Below are 5,590 nucleotides of genomic sequence, written 5' to 3'. Positions count from 1 at the left end.
TGCCTGAACCCAAGAGGCGGAGGTTGCGGTGAGCCGAGATCGCGCCATTGCACTCCAGCCTGGGTAACATGAGTGAAAACTCCGTCTCAAAAAAAAAAAAAAAAAAAAAAAAAAAAAAGTGCATTGAAAGTACAGATGCGGAAACTGGGGCTTAGGGAAGGGAAGAGACTCTCAAGATGGCATAGCTAGTGAGAGGCTAGCTCCAACCCAGTCTCTGTGCAGTAAAGCAAGCACATTCTTTCCCCTACACCCTGCTACAAAAGAGGGGGCTTTTAACATAGTCTTTCAAGAATAAGTGACCTGCCTGCTGTGTTTGGGGTTGGGGGCTTTGTTCTCCTGTTCCCCTTCCCTTATTTCTCTCTCCAAAATTGACAGTTTCCTTCTCTCACCTGGGTACTTCCTAGGCTTTGGGGGCTCCTTCCTCAGTGGTTCCTTGAAGAAAAATCTCTGGAACCCTTGTGTCAGCCCTTCTGGTGTTCATTTTTTGAGAAGGGGGATGGGGTGCGTGAAGGGTGTTGCCTGGCCCAGTTAGATCTCTTCCCTGCCTGGTGAGGGAGGGTGTGGAGACTGTTTTTTTTTGTTGTTTTTTTTTTGAGATGGAATTTCACTCTTGTTGCCCAGTCTGGAGTGCAATGGCATGATCTCTGCTCACCACAGCTTCCGCCTCCTGGGTTCAAGCAATTCTCCTGCCTCAGCCTCCCGAGTTGCTGGGATTGCAGGCATGCGCTACCACACCTGGCTAATTTTTTTTTTTTTTTTTTTTTTGAGATGGAGTCTTGCTCTTTCCCCTCGGCTCACTGCAACCTCCACCTCCCAGGTTCCAGGGATTCTCCTGCCTCAGCCTCCCTAGCAGCTGGGACTACAGGCACTCACCACCATGCCCAGCTAATTTTTGTATTTTTAGTAGAGATGAGGTTTCACCATATTGGCCAGATTGGACTTGAACTCCTGACCTTGTGATCCACCTGCCTCGGCCTTCCAAAGTGCTGAGCCACTGCGCCTGGCCTAATTTTGTATTTTTAGTAGAGACAGGGTTTCTCCATGTTGGTCAGGTTGGTCTTGAACTCCCAACCTCAAGTGATCCGCCATCTCGGCCTCCTAAAGTGCTGGGATTATGGGCGTGAGCCACTGCGCCTGACCTGTGTTTTTTTTTTTTGAGTGTAGACATCTTGGGCTCTGTTTCTTCTGCACTGGGATCTGCAGCAGCTGACGGTGGGGAGGAGTATAGAGATAGAGTCCCCTATCCCAGACCCTGAAGGAACACCTTCCCTCCCGTCCTGTCCCGTCCCGTCCCGTCCCATGCAGTCCCAGACAGTACAGCAACTTTCCGTCTTCAAGTTGACCTTGTGAGTAGCAAGTACAATCTCAGTATTAGGGCCTCACAGCTGCTGCCCCCAGTGAGGTGGCCACTTTGGAAGGTCAAGTCACTTACAAGGAATGGTAATTTTTTTCTTTTATTTGCTTTTTTTTTTGTTTTGTTTTTTTGAGTTGGAATCTGGCTCTTTCACCTCGGCTGGAATGCAGTGGTGCAATCTTGGCTCACTGCAACCTCCAACTCCCTGGTTCAAGGGATTTTCCTGCCTCAGCTTCCTGAGTAGCTGGGACTGCAGGTGTGCCACCATGCCCAGCTAATTTTTGCATTTTGGTAGAGACGGGGTTTCACCATGTTGGCCAGATGGTATTGATCTCCTGACTTTGTGATCTGCGTGCCTTGGCCTCCCAAAGTGATTACAGGTGTAAGCCACCGTGTCCAGCCCTTTTTTTTTTTGAGACAGAACATTACTCCGTCACCCAGGATAAAGTGCAATAGCACGATCTTGGGTCACTGCAGCCTCTGCCTTCTGGGTTCAAGCAATTCTTGTGCCTAAGCCTCCTGAGTAGCTGGGGTAGCTGGGATTACAGATTCGTGCTACCCTGCCTAATTTTTGTATTTTTAGTAGATATGCGGTTTCACTGTGTTGGGTGAGGCTAGTCTCAAACTCCTGACCTCAGGTGATCCACCCGCCTCAGCCTCCCAAAGGGCTGGGATTACAGGCATAAGCCACCTTGCCTGGACTTAATTCCATTTAATTTTTTTAATTTTAATTTTTTTTTTACTTTATTTTTAAACTTCAACTCAAGTAATGGTAATTTCAGTGTTCACATTAATTTAGGATCTGACTTGAGTTCAGTTTTTTTTTTTAATTCTCAGTCAGGAGGCTCTTTGCAGCTGAAGTTCACCCAGGAGAAAATTGGCACTTGTCTAAAAAGGGTTGGGGACTGGGTGTGGTGGCTCAGGCCCATAATCCCAGCACTTTGGGAGACCAAGGTGGGCAGATCACGAGGTCAGGAGATCATCCTGACTAACAAGGTGAAGCCCATCTCTTCTAAAAATACAAAATTAGCTGGGCGTGGTAGCGGGTGCCTGTAATCCCAGCTACTCAGGAGGCTGAGGCAGGAGAATCACTTGAACCCTGGAGGCGGAGGTTGGAATGAGCCAAGATGGAGCCACTGTACTCCAGCCTGGGCGACGGAGTGGACTCTGTCTCAAAAAAAAAAAAAAAAAAAGGTTGTGGGCTTAAACCTCCAGCCTTAACCCACACTTACCTGCTCCCTGATTCGCTCATGTTCCCTGGCTAAGACCACTCTTTCATCTTTTTAGGGGCATGCTCATTCAGCTCATTTATTGCCTGCCTGTTGCTATAATATATACCAACCTGTGCCAGGTGCTGAGAAAAAAAGATTCCTGATAAAAATCTCAAGCTCAAGAAGCAACATGAAGTTGTCCCTTCTGGAAGAAGGAGGGCACTGGGCAGCCTATCTGGGGTAGAGGATGGGCTGCAGCCCTGTCCCGGCCCCTCCTTCAGCTGCCCCTTCTCTTCTGTTAACTTCTGTTCCTCTTCCCCCACCAGCCCCTCCCACCCCCACAAGGGAAATGGGACATTCTTCGAATTCTTAAGGGCTCACACAAGCCCTGGTTCTCTGCCACTTCCTCCCTCCATTGAGGAGTGGGGTGGGGTTCAGAGAAGCCAGGGCAGTTAACCCCTCGGTTGCTGGACTACTTCGGGCCCGATTCTGACCCTCTGCCCCACCAGACAGAAGTCTGGCCGAGCCTTGGAACCCAGTGACTCCAGTAGCCTAGAATTCAGTGAGCGTTGGGAGTTGGAGGAAAATCAGAGGCTTGTCCTTGTTTTCTCTGCGTTTTATCAGCCTCATCCAAAGTTCCAGCTTGCTTTTTTTACTCTCTTCTCGGGAGGCTGCTGCAAGGCGGGGTGGAGGGCTCCTGCAGGTGCTGGGGGTGCGAGGAGAGGCAGAAGGTGAAGCCTTCTTCTCTGGATGCTGCTTCCAATTTGCAGAGGCAGAGGTTCCTCCAGCCAAAAGAAGCTGGTTAGTCCCTCCTTGTTTCCTCCAGCTTTATAGCCCTAGGCTCTGCCTCGTTGACCTTTGGCCCAGCTGAGATGTTTCCTGGGGAGGAGCCTGTGGAGAGAGGACCTGGGGGTTTGTGACCCAGCTGTGTTTCACTTAGCTGTAGAAGTACCTCCCCCGCAGCAGCATTCTCTCTGCTGGGCCAACTAGTTAGGCGTGGGGATTCTGGGATGACCCAGCTGTAGGCCCTGCTTGCCAGGTGTGTCCTGTGGGCCCGTCTGAGCCTTGGTTTCCCCATGGTTAAAATGCCTGCCCAGGAGGCGCAGTGGCTCACACCTATAATTAATGTGGATCACTTAAGGTCAGGAGTTGGAGACCAGGAGTTGGATCCACAGGCCGATGCATGTGGATCACTTAAGGTCAGGAGCTGGCCAACATGGTGAAACTCTGTCTCCACTAAAAATACAAAAATTAGCCAGGTGTGGTGGTGGGCACCTGTAATCTCAGCTACTCAGGAGGCTGAGGCAGGAGAATTGCTTGAACCTGGGAGGCCAGGGCTACAATGAGCTGAGATTGGCACTGCACTCCCGCCTGGGCGTCAGAGCTGAGACCCCATCTCAAGAACAAAAAGAAGACAAAACAAAAAAAATTCCTGGTGCGTGAGAGGACCTGGGGATTTGTGACCAGCCGTGTTTCCCGTTAGCTGCAGTAGCACCTTGAGAAGAAAGCTGGCTCTCCCTGCGGTTTCTCAAGATTCAGTCCAGGGATGCTGGACCCTAGATGAAAGTATTTATTGAGCACTTGCTGTGTGCCAGACACTGGGCCAAATGTTTGCTGTCATTCCCTTCTGCTTTCTTACTTTTTGTTTTGTTTTGTTTTGTTTTTTTTGGAGACAAGGTCTCAACCGCTCAGTCACCCAGGCTGGAGTGCAGTGGTGTGATCATGGCTGACTGCAGCCTTAACCTCCTGGGCTTAAGTGATCCTCCTGCCTCAGCCTCCCTGGTAGCTGCGACCACAGGCATGCACCACTATGGTAATTTTTAATTTTTTTGTAGAGAGGAGGTCTTGTCATGTTGCCCAGGCTGGTGTCAAACTCTTGGCTCTTGGCCTCGGGTGATCCACCTGCCTGAGCCCCGCTGCCTCCTGTTTTCTTCCTGCCTCTGGTCCTATCCTTGAGTGACATTCAGGTTCCCGAATCCTGGGGTTTCCAGGGTATAGCTTTTTGTGTTTTCTGTTTGGGCCTTGCTTTGTGGACCACAGGCCTGACTTCCTTCTCTGCAGCATCTCCAGTGCCATGCTGTGCCAAGCCCAGTGCAGGACCCTAAGGGGCACATGGTCTCTTCTGGCACTTTGCCAGGGAGTCGGACCCAGCCAGTGAGTGTGTGAGTTTGGTGTGCAGGGAGGCCTCTATGTTCTGCCTCTCTCTAGCTAGTCTCTGAGCCCGAGGGGAGCTAGGATCTTGCAGGGCCTGGTCAAGAGAGAAGCAAGCTATCTTTCCTTGTGGTTTCTCAAGTTTCAGACTTAAGTTCTAGAAAGTAACTGTCAAGTATGCAGTAAAAAGTCCTCTTCTGTTTCTGTCCTTGCATCAGACTTGTTTGGGGAAGAAGCAGGGGAGAGGACACAGGGCAGAGCTCACAGCCAGCCTGCCCGGCGTGGCGGACCCCCACGTGCGTGCAGTTACACACATGCCTGGTGTGTAGGCAGACACGCACGTCACCGGTGCTGGGGCGGGGAGGAGGACTTGGGAGCTGGACTGAATGGGCTGTGTTTGATTCAGGCCTGCTGCCGTCCAGCCAGTGCTGTGGCAAGGTAGAGGCTGCACCCCGGCTTTTGCACCGTAGCCAGCAGTGGAGGGAGAACCGCTAATCCAATTCTTTCTTTTTTTTTTTTTTGGGACGGAGTTTCACTCATGTTACCCAGGCTGGAGTGCAATGGCGCGATCTCGGCTCACCGCAACCTCCGCCTCCTGGGTTCAGGCAATTCTCCTGCCTCAGCCTCCTGAGTAGCTGGGATTACAGGCACGCACCACCATGCCCAGCTAATTTTTTGTATTTTTAGTAGAGACGGGGTTTTACCGTGTTGATCAGGATGGTCTTGATCTCTTGACCTCATGATACAGGCTTGAGCCACCCGCGCCCGGCCTTTTTTTTTTTTTTTTTTTTTTTTGTGCCACAATCGTTTTCTTCCTTGCAGGGGTGGGGTGGGTGTGGTGAGCCTTCTCTTGATTAGAGAGTTATTTATACCC

At 50.8% G+C, this 5,590-nt stretch overlaps 1 protein-coding gene across 1 annotated transcript in view; it reads left to right on the top strand.

Moving 5' to 3' along the window:
- LASP1 (LIM and SH3 protein 1) overlaps positions 1 to 5,590 on the top strand; it is a 53,752-nt gene that overhangs the window by 9,006 nt on the left and 39,156 nt on the right. The window lies entirely within an intron of this gene.

This window comes from Sapajus apella, unplaced genomic scaffold (genome assembly GCF_009761245.1).
Source record: "Sapajus apella isolate SASKATOON/1434 unplaced genomic scaffold, GSC_monkey_1.0 scaffold12, whole genome shotgun sequence".
Taxonomy (NCBI): domain Eukaryota; kingdom Metazoa; phylum Chordata; class Mammalia; order Primates; family Cebidae; genus Sapajus; species Sapajus apella.
This window is presented reverse-complemented; position numbering and strand designations above follow the sequence as displayed.